The sequence below is a fragment of the Peromyscus californicus genome, unplaced genomic scaffold, assembly GCF_007827085.1.
Source record: "Peromyscus californicus insignis strain IS unplaced genomic scaffold, ASM782708v3 Scaffold_7__1_contigs__length_154581171, whole genome shotgun sequence".
In the NCBI taxonomy this organism is placed as follows: domain Eukaryota; kingdom Metazoa; phylum Chordata; class Mammalia; order Rodentia; family Cricetidae; genus Peromyscus; species Peromyscus californicus.
Window position 1 is genome coordinate 39,229,675 of NW_026294595.1, and position 23,166 is coordinate 39,252,840.

The window sequence follows — 23,166 nt, forward strand, 5'->3', positions numbered from 1 at the left end:
GAAAGTATCCATTCTAAGATATTTTCTTCTCTCTGCATAAGAATTCATGTAGAAGAATGAGTAAGGTAAAATAACCAGATTATAATCAAGCTCTGGATCTAAGCAAGCCACATGTGCATCCTGTAATTTCTTTTCTACCAGAGTCAATTCTTTCTCAGGCTCAGCTGATAGTTTTCTTGGACTATTTAAGTCCTTATCACCTTGTAAGTTTTGAAGTAAGTTGCTTAGTTCTTGAGTTGTTAATCTAGTTAATATCTCCCAGGATTTTTGAAAATCATTAAGAGTTTGTAATTGATCTTTCCTGATTGGTACTTTCTGTGGTTGAATTTTCTGTAAACCTATCTTATATCCCAAATAATTAATATAATCTCCTCTTTGTGTTTTTTTTTTTTCAGGAGCAATGTGTAATCTCCAACAAGGCAAAATTCTCTTTACTTCATCAAACATTTTTTCTAAGATATCTGTGTCTGAATCAGCAAATAATGGTAAATCATAGGTTGAGGAAACTGTTTACAAATTTGTTCTAATGTCTGTTGTACAAAATATTGTCATAAAGTGGGACTGTTTAACATTCTTTTGGAAGAACTTCCCATGATACCTTTTAACAGACTGGGAATTATTATAAGTAGGCACGGTGAAGGCAAATTTTTCCTCTATCCTGTTCTTGTAAAGGTATAGTTAAAAAAAAAAAGCAGTCTTTTAAATCAATCACTGCAATAGACCATCCCTTAGGTAATAAAGAAGACAAGGGAATTCCAGGCTGTAAAGAGCCCATTGGCTAAATTACCTTATTTATGGCTCTTAAATCTTAACATTCTCCAGCAGAGAATGAGACTGGAGTGCTCAGCTCCAAATATGTTATATATGTCATGTCTCCCTCCCAAAGCACAGGGATCTGTGTAGAAGGGAGAGAAATGTTATAAGAGTCAGAGGTGGTAGATAACATCAAGCAAACCGTGTTCTCTGGACTTAAGGGGGCAGTTGCACATATGGACTCACAGGGATTGTGACAACATACATTACACCTCTGTAAGATCAAGTCATACAAATTCTCAGCATAGAAAGAGGAAGGTGGAGACAAAATCTCGTCACTAGCTGAGGAGCTATTGGCATTTGATGGTTTCTGGAAGGAGAATCAATTTCTTTAATGATGTGAGCCTTGGTTGGTCACTATAATCCAGAGCAGGCCCTACTCCCAAGATAGTTGGGCAACACAAACTAAACTTTCTGAGAAAGAAATAAGAGGGAAAACTCGAGTTGAGTTTGAAGGGATGATATGGTGGTTATAGGAGGAGTGAGGAAAAGAAGAATGAATATGTTTAAAATATATTTTATGAAATTATGAAAGAATTAATAAAGTTCTACAACAGGCTTTCTTTTGGGCCAACAACCAGCTCCCAAATCATGACATGGAGACTTACTATTAATTATGAATGCTTGGCCTTATCTTATGCTTATTCCACTAGCTCTATAACTTCTGTTTCTCTTAATTTATGTTTTACCTCAGGGCTTTTTACCTTTCTTTCATTCTGTATGTCCTACTCTGTGTCTGGCTGTCTGGTGGCTGTCTGGCTGTCTGGCCCCAGGAATCTCCCTCTCTTTATCCCTTGTTCTCTCCTCTCTTTCCCTTGAACCTAGATTCCTTCTCTGATTTATTCTTTCTGTCCACCGGACTTACCTATCCCTTGTCTGCCTAGCTATTGGCTGTTAAGATTTTTATTAGACCAGTTAGGTGCTTTAGGCAGGTGAAGCAACACATCTTTACATTGTTAAACAAATGCAGCATAAACAAATGTAGCAGCACATTTTTACATCAATAAACAAATGCAGCATAAACAAATGTAACACATCTTTACATCATTAAACAAATGCAACATAAATAAATATAATACACTTTGCCTAGTTAAAGTAATAGTCTACAACATAAACAATTGTAACACATCTTTACATAGTTAAAGTAATATTCCATGACAAAGTTCTTTTTTTTTTTTAAAAGGATGGTGACATTTTGGTTGTGAGCCTAGGTTTTTTATTCATAATATTTTATTGATTATTTGGTAATTTCACATTATGAACTCTGAGCATACTCACTTCCCAGTTCTCCTGGGTCTATCCCCCCACAATTGTAATTCCCCCCCCCCAAAAAAAAGAAGAAAGAAAAAAAAAGTCCAATTTGTGTTGCCCATACACTCACTGGAGCATGGTCAAACTTCATGTGGCCAGTCCTGTTAAAGAAAACTGAGTCCTTCCCCACCTGTACTCCCACCAGAAGACATCAGTTGTGGAGAGCTACACTATAGCATCCCTATCACAGTTTTTAAGAGTCTTCTTTGATGGCTTTCTGTCTAGGCTGTTAGTTTTTGGGGGGGTGGAGTTGGAGGTAGGGTTGTCACAGAAGCCTTCTATATATTTTAACTGTGAGTCTCCAGTCATCAATACTGTGGCAAAGGCAGCTTCCTTGCCTTTTACAGTACAGATCATGGATTTACACATGGTTTCTAGGAAGAGCAGAGACCACATGGTCTCTGGCGTCAGCATGTGCCATGGACATTAGCATGGTCTCCAGTAGCAATATAGACCATGGACTTCAGCACAGCTCTCTGCTGCAGCATGGGCCACAGACACTGTCATAGTCCTCCGTGGTAGCATATGCCAAAGATATCAACATGGCTTCTGGTGGCAGTGAAGGCCACTCCCATCAGTATGGCTCCTGGCAGCAGCACAACCCAAGGACATCAACATGGCTTCAGGCAGGAGCACAGAACACAGAAATCCTCATGGCCTTGGGTTTTCTCCTCCCAGCAGGGCAAGTAGTATAGTCTGCAGCTGCAGTGGCTCCATGCTGAGTGCCAACTGACAGGCCTAGGACCAGCCCTACTCAGTTATGACATGTTTCCAAGGGAGCTCCAGGCCACTGCACTCCATCCTGTCCTTGGTGCAGGCCACCACACAGCATGTCTCACCAGGCATAACTGTTGAACATGTAGGCTGCAGGCTGAACCTCTGTCCCGTGCTGTCCATCTCCCAGCAGGGCAGGGCAAGCAGCACAGGCCTCAGCTACAGCAGCTCCATCTCTGGAGCTGGCAGGCCTAGGGTGGGCCCTATTCAGCAACGACCTGTTTGTGGGGAGCTCCAAGGAGCCCGCATATCTACCTGTCATCAGTGCTGGCAGCCCCATGGCTCATCAGGAGTGACCTTTGTGCTTGCAGCTTCCTGGCTGAGATGCAGCAGCAAAGGTTATAGATTCATCATTTTCCACCTGTGGCTCTGTTCAGCCATCTTTCCTCCAGTTTCGTGAGTCCACATTTTAAAAGCATCTTCCCATTAGACTTGCCATTTCTTTCTTTCTTTATCTATCTATCTATCTATCTATCTATCTATCTATCTATCTATCTATCTATCTGCTTATTTACTTATTTACTTACATACTTATTTATTTATTTATTTATTTATTATTTATTTATTTATTTATGTTGTTGTTCTGGAGCTATTGCGGGCCCTGCAGATTCTTTCTTCCATAGTGTCACCCCTTGGAGCCTCCATAGGTCTCTCAGACTCCTTGGAGTTCTGCAGTGCTGCTGCTGGCTGCTGGCCTCTTTGTTATTCCGAGCCTAGTTTTTAATGGATGAACTACCTCAATTTTCTATAGGCATTAAAATCTTCAAATAGATTGCAATAGTGTATCTCCTTGCATGGAAGGATCCTGTTACTTCATCTAACACACATGTTCTGATTATATACTCTAGCATTTTTTAAAAATTTTTTTGACTTTCAAAATGTATCTATGCAATAAATCATTTTGTTTGGTCATGAAACTTTATTTGTGTATTGAACTAACTATTCTGTTTTATAGTGACTTATTACTGGTTATTTTTGCATTGAACTAACTATTCTGTTTTATGGTGACTTATTACTGGGACAACCTGACTTTAAGACTTTGAGATTCTGACAGGACCTAGTTATGAATGAACAGATTTAGTCATTGAATACTTGGTATTCCAAAATTAAGCTTTTCATTTCTATCAGGAGCCAATAACACAAAGATGTTTTATTTTAGTACATATACTTTTTTGTTGTTGTTGTTGCTGCAGTTGGTAAAGGCTTCCACCAGGTTTTGAAATGGTTTCACCTATTTCTATTTAAATCTTCCAGAAGCTTGCCTGGCATCTTTTCCTATTATTGACATTGACAACACTGTGGGATGCATTGAATAATATGAACCAAGCAATGGGATACTTGGCCTGTATTTACTGTAGTGGCCTTTTCTCAAAGTTGTCACCCAGTATATAGACTCGTGTAGTATTCATAAACTGTGAATATGCTGCCTCCAGAGCCTGAATTTCATCTTTCTAGCAGAAGGTAAGAGATTTCCCAGTTTGTCTTTTTACTTTGATACACCCCTCACTACTGTATCACTGAAAATATATTGGTGTTTCAAATGCATAAATCTTGGTGTTTCAGACTTGTAAATTTTCTCAAAGTTTATATCACACTGTCTATAGTCTGCTTTATCAAGGTCTATAACACCCTGGCTGCTGGCAGACACTTACTGTCTGAGCCATCTCCCTAGCTCTTTTTTTTTTTTTTTGCTTTTTAAAAGTATTTTTTGTATGCATAGAAAGTAGTTTGCCAGTTTTCACACCTGACCTTCAATTTCCCATTACACTTATTTGCTCATTATCAACTGCAGAGTACCCATAGGTTTTAGAAATAAATACTATTCAAGTTCCATTACCATACAGTCACTATTTCCTCTAAGCTAGTACATTTTCTTCTACATATCCTCCCAATTTACTACCAAGGAGCATTTTAACAAGTGTCTCCAGTCGGGTAAAGTCTGTTTATTGCTTCATCTACTTATGTGCAATGGGATTTTCATGATCAGGCAATGCTCCAAAGCCTTGTCTTGTTGTTCATTTTTTGAGAACATTCCCAGTACCAACTTTATTAGGTTGTGTTCTCTGGAAATTGGCACTAAAATATAATTTGAGGTGCAAGATGTTCAATAAGGATCAATTCCTTTTAAAGGCAAAAGAAGAAACTATTGAGAAGAGGAAGAAATTGAACTGTGAGGTAGGCTTGAAAAGTTTCGGCCAACTCTGTGGGAGATCCAGTGTTACTTGATCCATGGTGTGTTATGTTAGACTTTTTGTTGCCATAACAAAATATATCAAAGAAACAATATAAGGAAAGAAAGATTCATGGCTTAAATCCATCATGTCAAGGAGAATGAGGTGGAACAGAGCAGCTCACATCAGAGCAGCCAGGAAGCAGTTAAGAGGCTATTCCTAGATTATCTGAATTGCTCCTTTTTATTTATTTATATTTTATGTATGAGTGCTTTGCATGTATATCTGCATGCCAGAGAAGGGCATCAGATCCTATTATAGATGGTTGTGAGCCACCATGTGGTTGCTGGGAATTTAACTCAGAACTTCTGGAAGAGAAGCTAGTGCTCTTAACCTCTGAGGCATCTCTCCAGCCCCTGAATGTCTCCCTTTTTTTTTCATTTGTATTCCAACCTTGCCCTCAACATATGGGGTCATACCCTTTACACTGAAAATGGGTGTTTACTATCTTATTAGTTAATTTTCCTTCAGAGACAGACTTACACTTTATTAATCTCCTAGGTGCTTTTTAATCCATTCAGATTGGCAGTCAAGATTAACCATAACACAGGCCAAAAGTTTTGAACTTTTAAATCTCTACCTTACACAGTCCCCATATGTGGGAAACTCATCAAATATGGTTTTCTTTTCAATTTTTTTGTATGTGTGCTCCTGTACTGGGGATTTGTAGATGTAACCCAGGGTCTTGGACAAGCTAATCATCACTGTACTATTAAGCTACATGATCCATGATCAGTCCTCAAAGTTGACTTTTCTTTCCCCCGTTCCCCTCTGTCCCTCCCTCCCTCTGCTCTACCCTCCCTCCCTTCCTCCCTTCCTTCCTTCTTTCCTGTCTTTTCTTTTTTGTTTTTAGTGATACTGGGAATTGAAATTAGGGTCTTCTGCATTCTGTGCAAATGCTCTACCACTGAACTACATCCCAACACCAAACCTGATTTCTTGAAAGGTAATTCTCTGTGGCAGAGGGAGGTTTTGATGGATTGAAAATTGGAGATTTCTGTAGAATCTTGATGGTGCATTTCTAAGAATAGATTTTTCAAGGTTAGCAAACAACGAACTAGGTGATGCCTACTTAAATTGGAATTGCATATAGACAGTTACTAGTCTTTCAGAATGTCTGTTCCATTTATATGATATATATGATATATATATCTATTAATTATGCTATTCTCCTTCTCTTTCCTCTATTCAGTCCCTTTCACACACACACCTCTGTTGCATTCTCTCAAAATAATTGTTTCTGTTTTAAAAAATATTGTCACACACACACACACACACACACACACACACTTCTAAATATATAATGCAGCCTATCCAATCTATATAATTTATTTTTAGATATGTTTTCAGGGATGACCATTTGGTATTTGATAACCAGTTGGTGTGTTTTGCTCTGGGGAAGACTATTTCTCATCATTCATTAGTTGCCTGGAGTTCTTTGTCTAGGGCTGAGGCCTCATCAGCTTTTCTCTTCCACCTTAGCATGTATATTGGTGTCATTCTTGTTCAAGTGTTATTTAGGCAGCTTCTCTAACATTTCTAGGAGACACAATCTCACACAAAATTTCCTGTGCTCTGGCTCTCACAATATTTCTAGCCCCTCTTTTACAATGATTTTTGAGCCTTAGGTGTAGGAATTGTGTTGCAGATGTATCAGTTGGGACTAGGCTCCACAATTCTGTAGTTTGATTGGTTGTAGTTTTCTGTAATGGTCTCTATTTGTTGAAAAGAGAAGTTTCCTTGTTGAGGGGTGAAGACTACACTCATCTTTGTTTAAAAGGATAAATTTTTAGAATGTAGTTAAGGGACTATGTTGGTTTAGTAAAGTGGTTGTAGGTTCTCCTCCAAGATCCATGACTTCACTAGTCCTGAATAGTTGGCTACGTTTCCAGGACCGGGTATGATTTCCTTCTTGTTGAGCTGGCCCATATATTTAACATGTCTTTAACATATTTAACATATATTTAACTATAATTTAATGGTTTGTAGATACTAAATAAGCAGTATCCATTTTCATATGTAACCTGATGTTTTTGAGGTGCAAAATTGTGAAAAATACCTAAAATTTCATTGGTTTCTGTCTTAACTTTCTAGGAAGTATTTTGTGTCACTAAACTTTGCAGATGACCTCTCACTGTGTTCTTAAGACAGAAACTTACTGTTTCTTGCCAGGACTCCAGTTCTTCTGGGCACTGCTGCCACCTAATCAGGTCCCTTTTTTTTTTTTTGTAAACTATTAGGATGAATGGCAGTTGTAGCAACTTGGTGGAGAATCCATCTTTCCTTTTGTGTATATTTCTCTAGGAGACTATCCAGAATACCATATGTCTTCCAGACTCACAGTATAGTAAAATGACTTATTTAAAGTTTGTTTACAGGCTCCTACTTACCATAGGAATAACTTACAGTCTTATGTAGGTTAAATTTGGAAATGTGGTATATTGAAAATTACTTTTACTTTGAACACTTTTTAAAAAATATGTTTCTTTATGTCTATTTCTTCCTTTAGCTATTACCCCCCTCCCATGGACTGTATTCCTTCAGAATAGGATTTAAGAGCATAAGGGTTGAAGAAAGAGCAATATATGTAGGTTAGAACTTCAGCCAAGAGTTAGATATGTTTCAACATGCTCTAAAAGCTGGATTGAAGGGTGGCAGAAGCTATTTTGATACTCAATATTTTTCTCTAAAGAAATAAGGACTTTGAATTGGTGAACAAAGAGAGAATAATATATTGACTCCCATGACCTGGCCTCATGGAGTCATATCTAATTATGGAATAAAACAGCTTCAATGAGGTAGTTGAAGAAGATTCCAAGGGTACTTGGTACTCTGAGTATAAGGACATAAGTGCTACTGCTTAAGCTCATGTGTTAACATGGCACAGAATGGGAAAATGACACTTGTCTGGCAACTTGGAAATTGATATTGGAGGAAAGTATTTTAAGTAGCCCTAGCAGTCATCTCATGATAGGTACCAGGGTTTCTAGTGCTGTGATGAAACACCATTGTTATGTGATATTTTGTTTGTATTCTGACAAATAAAGCTTGCCTGGAGATCAGAACGCAGAGCTAGTCACTAGTTAACCATAGAGGCCTGGCTGTGGTGGCTCATGCCTTTAATCTCAGTGATCTCAGCCCTTTCAGTAGAAGGATCTGGAGAGGTAAGAAGTCACTGGTGAGTTTCCACTTACAAGTGAGTACATACCACGTTTATCCTTCTGAGTCTGGGTTACCTCACTCAGGATATTTTTCTAGTTCTATCCATTTGCCTGCAAATTTCATGGTGTCATTTGTTGGTTTTTTTTTTTTTTTTTACTGCTAAATAGTACTCCATTGTGTATATGTACCACATTTTCTTAATTCTTCGGTTGAGGGGCATCTAAGTTGTTTCCAGGTTCTGGCTATTACGAATAATGCTAGGAAATGGGAGGTGGGTTGGGGGTAGAAGGCTGGAGGGGTGGGAGGAGGGAAGAGAGGGATCTGTGATTGGTATGGAAAATGAATAAAAAATTTATTAAGAAAATTTCTTAATTAAAAAAAGTCACTGGTGGTGCTCCTCTGCTTCTCTGAGTTTTCAGGTTATTACCTTGATATCTGACTCCTGGTTTTTATTGATAAGACTAAATAGGTTTATGCTTCACACCATGACCAAAATCAAGTTGGGGAGGAAAGGGTTTAAATAGGCTTATACTTCAGCATTGCTGTTTATCACTGAATGAAGTCAGGACAGGAATTCAAACAGGGCTGGATCCTGGAGGCAGGATCTGATACAGAGGCCATGGAGGAGAGCTTCTTATTGGCTTGCTTTCCCTGGATTGCTCAGTCTGCTTTCTTATAGAACCCAGGCCCACCAGCCCAGGGATGGCTCCACCTACTGTGGGCTGGGCCCTCCCCCATTGATCACTAATTGAGAAAATGCCTTACAGCTGGATCTCATAGAGGTATTTCCTCAACTGAGGCTCCTTCTCTGATGACTCTAGCTTGTGTCAAGTTGACACACAAACTAGCCAATACAGTGGCAAAAGCTAGAAATTTAAGGTAGCAAAGATGTTGGGTAAAGCAGAAGGAGAAAAACATCATACATTATAAATTAAGGCTGTTTTACAGTCTTATTCATACTCATATTTGAAATACTAGTAGTGCGTTACAAATTCAGTACTGACATATTAAGTAACTAGTTAGACACCATGTACGTATAAAGAAGAAAATAAACATGAGGACTGTCCTGGTTTCCTTTCTGTTGCTGTGACAAAATACCCTGCGAACACAACTCAGGAGAGAAGGGTTTATTTTCTTGTACAGTTTCCAGTTATAGTCCTTCGTAGCCGGGTAATCCTGGCAGCAGAGGCTTGAGGTAGCTGGTCACATTGCATCCATCGTTAAAAACAGCAAAGAACACAGGCATACTTATTATTCAGTTTACTTTATCCACTTTCATGCAGTCCAGGATTCCCTGTTTAGGGAATAGTGGTACCCATAGTGTTTTGGATCTTCTCACATAGATTAATGTAATTAACACAGTTATTAACAGACATGCCCATAGACCACCCTATCCTAGACAATCCTACACTGATACTTTCTTCCTGGGTGATTCTATATTGTGTTAAATTGACAGTAAAACCAACTATTACAGGTCCTGAAATTCCACAGTTTTTGGAATTAAAACATCATGGGATAGGCAAACTTCTAATAACAATTTCAAAAAAGTAATACATATATAATGTATATAATATATATAATGTAAAATAAAGATATAAAATTGAAAAAACCCATAAAATACACATTCATGGTTATGAAAACATTGTGGGACACTGTATACATTCTTTTGTAGATCCAACATGGCATGATATCCAAATGATAGTAAAAGTTCTACAGATATTCAAGAATATATTCCTTTTTGAACCCCTTTATAAACAATGTTAAATTCTTTAGCAAATTGTTTGTTTATTTCTTTATTTGTTTATTTTTGTTTTTCAAGACAGGATTTCTCTGTGTAGCTCTGGCTGTCCTGGAACTTAACTCTTTCGACCAGGCTGACCTTGAATTCAGAGATCCACCTGCCTCTGCCTCCCGAGTGCTGGGATCAAAGGCATGCACCACCACCACCTGGCTGCAAATTGCTTATTTTTATTAGTTCACTTTAGATGCTGAGGGCTTTGCAATGTCTCTTATTTCTACTCTCTTAGACATAGGATATTTGTGCTCCCTCTGAAATACAGAAATGATTCCTCTTTCTTGATTTTCCCCACCTTCTGATATAAATTTGAATTAAGATATCATTAGGGATGGAAAAGAGATTTAGGAATCAAGTTAGATCTCATAATCTTTTTTCTAAATCTATGGGATAGGTCTTGTCTGTGGGTCTAGTTTTGTCCCACAACCTTAAGCATATTTTTAGGAATGCTATGTTAAGTAGTTATGCCTATATTATTAATATTACATAACAGTTACTTGCATTTAATTGTTTTTAGCATGTGGAGTTGATGTCACTGATCCAGATCTTTAGGGTATTTTTAGAATGAATTACTTTTCAATACTATGATATTATTTTAACAGTAATGCTTTATCTGTATACTTAATTGCCTCTATTTACATTGAAGAAGTGTTGAACCTTTTGGCCACTACTGAGGTATAGTCTGTGATCTTGAAGAATTTTGTTTCTGGTTCTATTAATTGTTTGCAATACTTGAACCCAACACCTTTGCTGCAGTTTGTATATTTACCAACTGAGGTTTTGATATTTTATAAATGGTTTTGATATTTTTCTTGTAATGTCATTGCAGAAGATAAAAATATCATAGACACATGAGCAAGTCTGATATCCTCACTGGAATGTTATATATGTGTTCAATATGTCAGCATGTCTGAAAATCAAAGCAAAACATAGCAGTCATTTGTTTGAGAGAACAGAGGCTTAGAGTTTATCAATGCCATCCCACTGATGGCATGAGAAGACAGGTCTTTGGCAGTCAGCTGGCTAAAATTAAAGGCTACATCACCACAATGAGGAAATCTGATGAAAATGATCATTTGTGAGATGAAACGATCATTTCCTTTTGACAATTATGAAGTTAGGATAGATAGTGTGGGAGGTGTAAGGGTTACAAAGAGGATTAGGTGTAAGAATAACACGGCAGAGTGGGAGGATAGCATTTAGTACAGATGGTAATATAATGCATTGTGGCTATATTATAGGGCTAGGGAAATAATTTTAAAGCTAGTGAAATGAGCATTTTTCAAATAATATTTATAAAGAAAATTATTGTTTTTAAAATAAAAATTAGGAATATTGTTCAATTATGAAAAAATACTTTGCCTTTTTAACAAAGCGAATGTATGTCAGAGAGACTTATAGAGGCTTCAGTTAAGTGTTTTTACCTTTCTGATTAACTCTGTATAAATAGTATATGCCAAAGCATGTACTCTATTTAGTATCACTCTCTTTTAATAAATATTATGTGGAAGCTGAAGAGGTGGCTCAGTTGTTAAGAGCACTGGATGCTCTTCCAAAGGACTCAAGTTTGATTTCCAGACAATCCATAGGTTTGTCTGTAACCCATTCTCTGAGGACTGGATGCCCTGTTGTGATCTCCACAGGCACAATACACATACAGTGCACAGACAGACATGCATGCAAAATACCCATACAGATGAAATAAAAATAAGTTTAAAACATGATCTGAGGCTGCTATGGAAAAAAGATAAAAATACAGTTTATTGAGCAAGTTAAGTAAATTAAAAAGAAATGTATTTTTTCTTGACTAAACTGGCACTGATCTCATGGTACATTCACTAAAATTTCCTTTCTCAATATTACAATTTCATCATATATTTAATGCTTACAGTGCACCTGTAAACAAATGATCCATAGTAAAGAAGTCTGGGTAGTTTTTATTGATTTCTGCCTATAAGCTGTGCTTTGGCAATATAGTTAGTTCTAAAAAACAAATAATAACAAAATATTAGTTTATTAATTACTTTTCTGTCACTGTGATAAAACATCATGACCAACTGAAGGAACAGAAGTTTATTTGGCTTATGGTTTCAAAGGGGAAAGAATTCATAATGACGGACAGAGGCGTGAAAACACGTGACAGCCATGGTAGCAGGAGTAGGAGACTGAGAACTCACAGCTCAACTGTTATCATGAAGCAGAGGGAGGGGGAGAGAGAGAGTGCACAAAGTGTCAGTAAGGTGATGCCTTAGCCTTCTAAAGCCAGTAGCATACCTCCTCCAGCAAAGAACCATCATCACCCAAACCTCCATAAACAGTGTCACCAGCTGAGAACCAAGTGTACAAATGCCCAGGACTATGGGGGACCTTTCCTGTTCAAACCACTACAGTTCGGAAGGATAAATTTTGGCAGACATAAAAGCTTTCTCTACTGAGAAATCCACATTTGTGACCCAAGAACTCTGCATGACACCATGCCATTAATAGGTATTTAATAATGTTTATCAAATGAATCTCATGTTTGTACACAGTGAGTAATTGCATAAAAGGCTAGCAGTAGTCCTATAAATATTATTATTTGAGGGATTTTTTGTAAGACTATTCTACTCCAGTTAATTATCCTAAAATCATCATATTTCTGTCTTAAATTGAATAATGAAAGTTTTTACAGTTAGTGAAAGTATTTTCTATAGAATTCTTTAATAAAATGAAAAAAATTATAAAAGTAGTCTACAATATTCCATAGTATATGGATCTGTCAGTTAGAAAATTACCCTTTATAAAACTAAGATGTGGTGGGTATGAGGTTAGAGATTTGATTTGACTAATAGTGATATGACAGGAATATTTTACTGGAAAGAAGAAAGGACTTTCTTTGGAGTCTAATTCTATTTGTTATTTCAGTAGTTGACTTGAAAAATTACAGATCTTAGTTGGAAGAGGACAATAAAACCAAAGAGAAAGATATTCTTTAGTATCTACATGAGAGAGAAGTAAAAAAGAATGACTACTTTGTTATCTCAGCTTCACCTGAGAACAGTAGCAAAACTGATTCCTCAAGTACAAGGTTTCATGTGTTATGCTGTGTGACTTCAGTACTCTGGCCATAAGATGCAGCGGTCCAGGAATTGGTACCTGCCGGGTGACCTGACCTATAAGGACATTTACTATTAACTTATTGAAAGGGTTTACTTTCTCAGGTGTTTTGAATTTCACACAATAAGAAGCAGAGTCAGCAGGGAAAAAGGAAGAACAAAAGAAGTAATTAGTTCAATACTAGATGCTCAATAGCTACAGTATGCCAGGCACTGTTTTAAGGGGTACAAGATGTAGTAAGGAGTTAAAATGAACTGACCATTCTAGTTGGGGAGATGATAATAGGTAAATATATTACATTATTTCATGTAATAAGTAAAAAGGGAAAAGAAAACAAGAAAGAAAGACTTGCTTTTCAATTTTGGTAGTCAGAAAAGGACTTAAATAGAGGGCAGCCTGGAAGAAATGAAAGAAAGCTATGAGAATATCTGGAGAAGAATATTTCTAAGCAGGAAAAATAGCACATGGAAAAGTCTTTAGGCAGGAGTACACATGTTAAGGAACAGCAAAAGGGCCAAGGTTTTTGGAGCACTTAAAAATAGCTAATGGGATTTGTAACTATAATGGCTATTCTTGGTTGTCAATTTGACTGCCTCTGGAAATAACTATGACCCAAACTTCTGGGTATACCTGTGAGGGATTTTTCTCAATTAAATAACTTCAAGTGGAAGGTCCACCTTAAATCCAGATCTTATAAGGTGGGAAGAACCACCTTAAATCCGGGCCATCCCTTCTGGTGGCAGGCTATATAAAGGGCATGGAAAAAGGAAGCTCTTTGAATGCTTGCCCTCGCTCTTGCTGCCAAGTTCATTTCTTCACTGGCATTAGTGCCTTCTTCAGGATTCTAGCATATACTAAAGACCAGTTGAGACATTCAGCTTCTTGAATTGAACAACTACTGGATTCTTAGACTTTCCATTGGTAGACAGCCATTGTTGGACTAATTGGAGTACATCTTACAAGCCACTATAATAAATCACACACACACACACACACACACACACACACACACACACACACACACACGTTTATTCTATCAGTTGTTACTCTGGAGAGCCTTGACTAACACAGTTGCTAATGAAGTTGTATAGTATCTAGGTGCCTCATAAGCCAGGATAAGGAACTTTTTGTGTTATATTTTAAATGTGAAAGGAACTCATTGGAGGGTTTTGAATAGGAAAGTGACATATTATATATATTTTCACTATACTGCTTGAGCTATTGAATATCACACTGGAAAAGGAAGAAAAAAGGGGAAGAAGGAAAATTGTAGGGAATTAGTAGAGAATTGCAGTTATCCAGGAGAGGATGGAGACTTTGAATGGGTAAGAGCTGTGATGTAAGAAGAAATGGTTTGAGCTCTTGGTGCAGACATATCTTAGCTCTCCACTCCCCTTCCTTCCAGCTTCCCCTTCTAGCCCATCTTCATCCTTTTGTGCCAGCTGCTAATCCCCAGAAATGCCTTCCACCAGGGACCCCTGGTGGGTACACTGGGCTGGAATTCAGGTAGGTGATTCTGACTATTCTTCCTGTTATGCTTTCTCCAGATTTACTCTTAGTCATAGCAGCCTGCTTTCAGGAGCCCCTCCCATACCAATTCCATTCACTGGGGACTCCACTTTTTGTAGCCTGGCTCACCCTAGCTCTTTCCCAAGGTCCCTTTTAGCCTTTCTTCCTTGACCATCTCCATTCCTTTGTGTCACTTGCCTACCTGACCTACAACAACACTTTTTCAGGGACCCCACAGCCAACGCACTCGCCTAGGATCCAGACAGCAACCAAAGAATGGAACACCCACCTAACAAAGACAAGAGCAGATACTAACACAAAGAAACACCTCAAACATTTTAACTCCAGATGTCTAGACTCCAATGCAAAAACAAACATGAACAACCAGGACAATATGCCTTTACCAGAAGTAGACCCCAAGAAATGAAATATAGCTGAAGCACAAGACAGAGACTTCAAAACTCTCTCCAAAATTAACTACATGAGAAAACCAAAATACCACCCTGCATCCTGTCTAACCATGAATTAAAGCTATATATTAACAACAACAGAAACAACAGAAAGTATACAAACTCATAGAAAGTGAACAACTCTCTACTGAATGAAAAATGGGTGAAAACAGAAATAATTAAAAAATTTTTTTTAGAATTGAATGAAAATGAAAACACAATATACCCAAACCTCCGGTACTCAATGCAGGTAGTTCTAAGACACAAGTTTATAGCACTAAGTGCCTACATAAAAACAAAAACAAAGAACTGGAGAGATTTCATATTGGCATATCCCATTATATTGGTAGAATTAAAATTGTGAAACTGGCCACATTGTAGAAAAGCAATCTACAGATCAGATCTACAGATACAATCACTGTCAAAGTTCCAAAACAATTTTTTATAGAAATTGAAAAACAATTTTTAGTTTTATATGGAAACACAAATACTCAGGATAGTTAAAAAATCTGAAATAATAAAAGAACTTCTAAAGGTATCACCAACCCAGATTTCAAGTTGTACTACAGAGCTATAGTAATAAAAAAAAGCTTGATATTAACATAAAAACAGACATATTGATCAATGGAATTGAATCAAAGACCCAGACACCTATAATTCCACACTAATATGGATACCTGATTTTTGACAAAGAAGCAAAAATATACAATGGAGAAAAGACAGCATCTTTGACAAAAGATGTTTAAACTGGATGTCTGCATGTAGAAGAATGCAAATGGATCCATATTTCTCACTCCACACAAAACTCAATAAAGTAAATAATAGCACATGGTGGGAATGTAGAAAAAGGGGGACTCTTATTCATTACTGATGAGACTACAAACTTGTTCAGTCGCTGTGGAAATCAGTGTGATGGTTCCTCAGGAGACTGGGAGTAGATCTACCTCAAGATCTCTCTATACCATCTTGGCCATATACCCAAAAGACTTTACATCCTACTACAGAGATACTTGTTCATCCATCTTCTTTGCTGCTCTATTCATAATAGCCAGAAATTGAGACAGCCTTTATGTCCATCAACTGATGAATGGAAAAGGAAAATGTAGTACATCTACACTGTGGAATATTTTTCAGCTCTTAAGAAAAATAAAACTATGAAAATTTCAGGTAAATGATGTGGTTAGAAAAATTCGTACTGAGATTATCCTAACCCCAAAAGACAAATATTGTATGTTTTCTCTTATTTGGATATTAGCTTTTAAGCCTTTGATATGCATGCTGTAATCCAAATAACCAGAGGTTAGGGACCTAGTAAGGGACTAGGGGAAAGTAGAGGATCTCTCAAGGAAGGGGCAATAGCATACATTGCTATGGGGAAGCAGGGGTGGAAGACTGGAGTCAACAATTAAATGGGAAGGGGGATGGGAGAACAGGATAAAAGAGAGAATATGGGGAGGGATAACTAACACTAAGCTTCTTAAAATATATACATACATGAAAGAATTTAAATGTAGTTACCAAATAAGTGAAACCTCCAGTGCCAGGGATGGGTTACATCTTGTTGAGTCATTGGCCAGAAGGGGTCCATTGAAATCCCCAAATATCACAGTGTAATGCCAAAGATATTGGTTACTGCCTGCAAGCTGATGGTAATGCCCTGTTGCTGAAGACAACACTTACATGTATTGTTGAAGATGGAAAAGTTGAGCTGGTGCATAACTGAGGCCTTCCCATGACTGATTAGCTGTTGTCATAGTGGCAGGGACTCTGTATGCTACCAGAGAAGAAAGGTAATTGTCAATCCAGCTACAAACTCTGTGACTTACTTTAATGACCTGTCTTTGAGATATATTTGTGCAATAGAATAGTGGCACAAATGTTATGGGAGTAACCAACCACTTTTTTCATTGGATTAAAGGCCCATTCCAGGAGATGGAAGCCATGCTTGACAATACTAAGGTGGCCAAGAACCTGATACTGAGTAGGTCATAGGCCTATAAGAAAACACAGAAATAAAATGCCTCCTAGTGACATTCTTCTATATCCACAGATCAGTACCTCACTCATACATTATTAGAGAAGCTTTTTCTTGCAGCAGATGAGAAATAACACAGGGACACATAACTTGACAATGTACAGAGAGTGAGAGGCTTTAGAGTACCCAGTCCTAAAAGGGATGTCTTCACCAAACGCCTCCCATCAAGGATCAGGGAGTTATGCAGAAGAGAAGGCAGAAAGATTTCAAGAGATGGAGACGGGTGACTCCAAGGAAACAGTGTCTTCCAGACACAAGATGGACTGATATGTACTCACATAGACTCTGGCAACACACACAGGGCATGCATGGTTTCAAGCCAGGTGGAGTTCTAGTGCTGAAAAGGGATAAGTGGACACAGGCATTCACCCCTAACCAATAGACTAGCTGTAGCTGATAAATGCTGGCAAAAGAAAAATTAGTGTTTTCCACTGGAGTCTCACTAGGTAAATTAATCACACTTTAAGGTAGGCCCCATGCCCAAGAGTAGTTGGCCACAACAAAACAAATTCACTAGTATTTGCATAGGCTTTTTTTTTGGTATCATTTTGCTTTGTTTGGATACATTTGAGTCTTAATGATTTTACTTTTATTGATTCTTTTGTGGGTTTCACATCATGCATTCTGATTCTACTTATCTCCTCATCACCTCACATCTGCCCTCTGCCCTTGCACTAACCCCCCAAATCAAAACCAAATTTGAAAGAAAATAAAAAACCAAACAAAAACAAAAACCCAAAAAAGAGGAAGAATCTTGTGAAAGCTGTAGTGTGGTCGGTTGAGTCACATTCATCTTTACTTGCATATGTTCATTGCTATGAGTCATTGGTCTGGTTCAAGGCCTCTGGTTTCTACTACACCACTGATAATGGGCTCTCACTGGGACTCCTCTTGGATATCTTGCTGTTGTCCTGTATCACAGAGATCCTGCTGTTTTGGATCTATAGGTTTGTCCCCTTTACATGCTCCAACAGTTCGTAGATCCAGTGGATGTTGGAGTGGGCCAAATCATAGCCCTGGTTCTGGGCCTGGTGCTAGTTGGGTTGGTCAGCCCCCTAGCTTCCCTCACTGTCACTACCATCTCTAGTACTGCCTTGGCTAGCACACCCACTGCAGCAGGCAGCAAGGTCAGCGTGGTTTCCTGCTCTCAGGCCCTCAGGTCCGGGTCCCCCTTACTCATATCGCCAGGGCCAGGCAAAGTTCGGGACCCTCTCTCCCAATTGCTGTAGGAGGCATATGAGGGGGAGGGGTCAGCTCTCATGCCCTCTGGGCTGACTCACCTGTGGGTGCCACCCCTACAACAGGGTCAGCTATAGTGTGGTGTCCAGGTGGGGTGCAGGGTGCAGGGCTCGCTCTCCTGTGTGCTGCAGCTGGTATGGGGCATTGCTTGTTTATTTTGGTTTCAATGTTTGTGGGGTTTTTGTGTGTGTGTGTGTGTGTGTGTGTGTGTGTGTGTGTGTGTGTGTGTGTGTGTTTCTTTTTTTCTTTTTTCTTTTTTGGTGGTGCATATAGTTGAGTGGGTAAGGCAAGTGTGGAGCATCTTGGAGGAGTTGGCGATGGGGAAAAACGATCAGAGTATATTGAATGGAACATTTTTTCAATTAAAAATGGTTTTGTCCAGGATGTGTTTTGAGCCTAATGCAAGCTAGTTTTGGTAACAGTTTTCTTATAGTATATGAAAAAAATAGAGGAACAAAATATACTTTCAGAAATGCCAAATTACAAGGATTAAAGATGATTTAACGAAACAGTTTAAAATCGTTTGGAATTTAATAAATAACGTTAAAAGAGGCATGCTAAGACTCCCTTTGAGTATAGGAGATTTTTTGTGTGCCTGCTTGACCTGGTGCCTGGCCTAGTATTTGACAAGCAGTAGATATGTAATAGATCTTATCTTAAGGAAAGGATGAGTTGATGTATACTAACCCTTTATTTGTACTGTCTAATTTTATGCATACAGCCCATGGCTTATACTTCCTTCTCTGCTGGGTACCCTGAGAAATTAAGTAGTTTAGTGTACTGGTTAGTTTTGTCAACTTGACTAAATGGAGTCCCCTGGAAAGAGGGAATCCCATGTGAGGAATTGCCTCCATCAGTTTGGCCTATGGGTGTATTTGTGGGGCATTTTTTTTTTTTTTTGATTAATGATAGATGTTGGAGTGCTCATCTCATTGTGGGAAGTGCCACCCCTGCACAGGTGGTCCTAGGTTATACATGACAGCAAGTTAAGCAAGCCAGACCAGCAAGCCTTGAAGCTGAGTTACTCTGATTTCTGCTTCAGTTCCTGCCCCCAGGCTACTGCTTTGAGTTCCTGCCCTAACTTCTCTCGACTGTGAACTATAACGTCTATGATGAAACAAACTCTTTTCTTCCCCAAGTTGGTTTTGGTCAGGGTTTTATCACAGCAACAGAAAGCATAGTAGGACATTTGGCATCATTCTTCTTGCACTTAAAGTAGTCATTGACTTTAGAAGGAAATGTAACCACAAAGGGTAAATTTCAACTTTTAGGAGTTGATCCAGAAACTTATTTGGGTTCAAAATGTAGATGTCATTTGTTTGCTTGAAAATTTTCCCAATTTGTGGTTACATAAAAATAAGCATCACTAGAATAATATGAGGTTATTCTTTGTAACATCTGTGTACACAATTATTATTAGCAGTGCTAATCCAAGAGCATAGTCATTGGCGTAATACCTGTATCACCACCAGATGCATACTTTCTGAACCTAACAGTAAATAAATGATTTTGAATAATTTTAGTATGATTTTAAAAAGAAGCAAAAATGTAAACATTTTTCCAAAAGCTAACTCATTTGTCTCCAATGAGCCCATTTATAAATAAATATTTTTAAAACGTGCTATTGTGGTTCTAAGATGCAGTTTTCCTTTAATATAAAACAAAAATAGACATCTGTGAATAGTAGTTGTTATGCAAACAGAATTTTAGTGGATGTACTAACATAATTAGAAAAAAATACAGGAAGACTTCAACTTCAAGATAAGGAGCTAACTTGTGTTAAAAATGGAATCTTACCACCCGCCACATCTGTCAATGAAAGGCTTTACAGACAGGCTAGAATAAAGTACATTTGAATTCTTAAGTTAAACTTGTGGTATACCTTAAGAATTTAGAAACTGTTATGCTAAGTTTTTCTTGACCAAATATTTATGTTTTACTACTAGATGCAGGAGTGTGTTCTGGGAGGGAAATATCAGCCTCAAGAAGTTTAAATGTAAAGCAAACAAAAGCCACAAATTTCCTTAAGTCATCTTGTCTGTCATATTTCCCTTTAAATAATTTTGGTGGTATTTATGTAACCAGTCTCTACTTCTTTGAGAGTAATGAATCCTGTTAATCTACCTTCTATTGTGATTCTCTTTTTAAAATGGTAACTAGTGTTGCCATGCCGTATGCTTTGTATAAGTGTTCCACAAAGGTTCACGAGTTAAGGACTTCATCGACAGCTTGGTGCTGTGGGGAGATGGTGAGACCTTTAGGAGGTGGGTGTCTAGTGAGAGGTTTTGGGTCAGTTTGGGGTGTCCTGTCAAGGAGGATTGTGTGAAAAAAGTCAAGCTTTTTTTCTTCGTAATTTTTCATTATATATGCATCAAATATGATATTTTATTTTATGAAGAGTTTTTTAATACAAATATATATTGTATGACATTTTGCTGTTTTTTCTTTTGGTTCCCAGCCAAGAAATGAATGGGTCTCTTTTGCCATGAAACTTTGCCATGATATATTGTGCTATCATAGGCTCAATGCAACCAAACCAAGTTGGTCATGGATGAAAACCTTGAAACTGTGGGGTAAAATAAATCTTTCCTTTTTACATGCTGATTGTTTCAAATATTTGTTATAGCAATGGAGGGCTGCCTAACAACATCAAAGAAACTGTGTACAGTCTGTCATATCCTATGCCATTTTGATAGTAAGTTTAGTACTTTTAGAGCTCTTGTCAGTGGATTGCTGTGGGATGGTCTGTATGTCAAGTGTGTTGCTGATTGGTCAATAAATAAATCACTGATTGCCAGCCAGTGGCTAGGCAGGAAGTATAGGTGGGACAAGGAGAATAAAGCTGGAAGTGGAAGGCTGAGTCAGAGACACTGCCAGCCACCACGATGACAAACAGCACGAGCCACGTGGCAAGGTATAGATTTATGGAAATGGATTAATTTAAGCTGTAAGAACAGTTAGCAAGAAGCCTGCCACGGCCATACAGTTTGTAACCAATATAAGTCTCTGTGTTTACTTGGTTGGGTCTGAGCGGCTGTGGGACTGGCAGGTGAGAGAGATTTGTCCTGACTGTGGGCCAGGCAGGAAAACTCTAACTACAGTGAATTGCCAATTTTTTTTTTCTGAAAATCTACTTGATATAAAGCATTTGTATTACTGATTTGTTAAAAGAGAACGTGGTCATTTAACTTTATATGTGCGCATATTTTGATCAAATAGAAATAACATGAAATTCACCATTCAAGGCATTCAAGTTAGTGAAATTTGCATATTCACAACATTGTACAGTCATTTCTACTCTCATTCCAAAACAATTTGATCATTCTCAAAGAAAACCCTTTACTCATTAATCAGTGACTCCTCATTTTCCTCTGTTCTTGTACCCTGGCAACTTTTATGTCTGGATAGTTTATATAAGTGGAAAAATAGCTATTTGAATTCATTCATTTATCATGCCTGTAAGATTCATGATTTTGGTCTTCTGTAAGTTGAATGGTAGTCCATTGAATGTATTACTGCACTTTCATTATCCATACATCTGTTTGAGGACTTTCAGGTTGTGTCTGTTTCCTAACTATTGTCAATATAGCATCGGTGAACATTGCTGAGCAACTAACTAAGGAGTAGGATGCTGGGTTCTCTGGGTATGTGCCAAAGAGTGGTGTATCTGTGCCATGTGGTAGATTTACTTGTATTTTATTTTTATCTATCTATCTATCTATCTATCTATCTATCTATCTATCTATCTATCTATTTATTTTTTTGGTTTTTTGAGACAGGGTTTCTCTGTGTAGCTTTGGGGCTTTTCCTAGAACTCACTCTGTAGCCCAGGCTGGCCTTGAACTCACAGAGATCTGCCTGCCTCTACCTCCCAAGTGCTGGCATTAAAGGTGTGTGCCACCACTGCTGGGCTTACCTTTAATTTTTTGAAGATTTTCTATACTGATTTCTACAGTTGTTGCAATAGTTTGCATTCCCACCAAAAGTGAATGAGTTTCTCTTTCCCCACATTCTCACTAACATTTGTTGTCAATTGTTGTGTTGATACAGTCATTATGACTATAATTATGGGGTGAGGTGAAATTTTAAAGTTGTTTAATTGTTTATTTCATTAATTACTAAAGACAATGAACACTTTTTTGAAACATTTCTTAGCAATTTTTATTTCACCAACAGAGCACCCTGTTTAGTACCTTAGCCCATGATTTTTTTTATTGTTGTTGTTTGTTTCCTTGTTTTTTTTTAAGTTGAGTCATTTGTTTTCTTGACTTTTTTTTTGTATTTTTGAGAGAGGGTCTTACTATGTAGCTTTAACTATCTTGGAACTCACTATATAGACCAGGCTGGCCTTGAACTCACAGAGATCCTCTTGCCTCTGCCTATCAAGTACTAGGATTAAAGGTATGTGACACTATGCCCAGCTTTCTTGACCCTTTATCTTTTAAGTTCTTTATATACAGTGTGCATTAATCCTCTACCAGAGGTATAGCTGGTATGGGATGAAAGGTACTCAGTTTTTCCTTGTACTTATTTTTATTTAGACATGGTCCGATAAACAGGAAAGTATTCTGTACATGGAATGATATATTCATCCAAAATTTTCTTTTTTAAAATGGTTGGTCAATTTTCTTAACACTATTACAATGGAAGGAGTTTGGTCTCTATTTGATAATACACTGGATGGTCTGAAAATGGAACAATTAAATGAGAGGATAATTAACTTGGATGGGATTGACATAATGTCAATTATAA

The 23,166-nt window shown here is 37.8% G+C and overlaps 1 long non-coding RNA gene across 1 annotated transcript; it reads left to right on the forward strand.

The window, feature by feature from the left end:
• Positions 1-392: 392 nt before the first annotated feature.
• On the forward strand, positions 393-6,987 carry LOC128102430 (uncharacterized). The gene is made up of 3 exons (XR_008215395.1): positions 393-485; positions 4,153-4,359; positions 5,983-6,987. It is a non-coding gene; the product is annotated as an uncharacterized LOC128102430 (long non-coding RNA).
• The last annotated feature ends 16,179 nt before the right edge of the window (positions 6,988-23,166 follow it).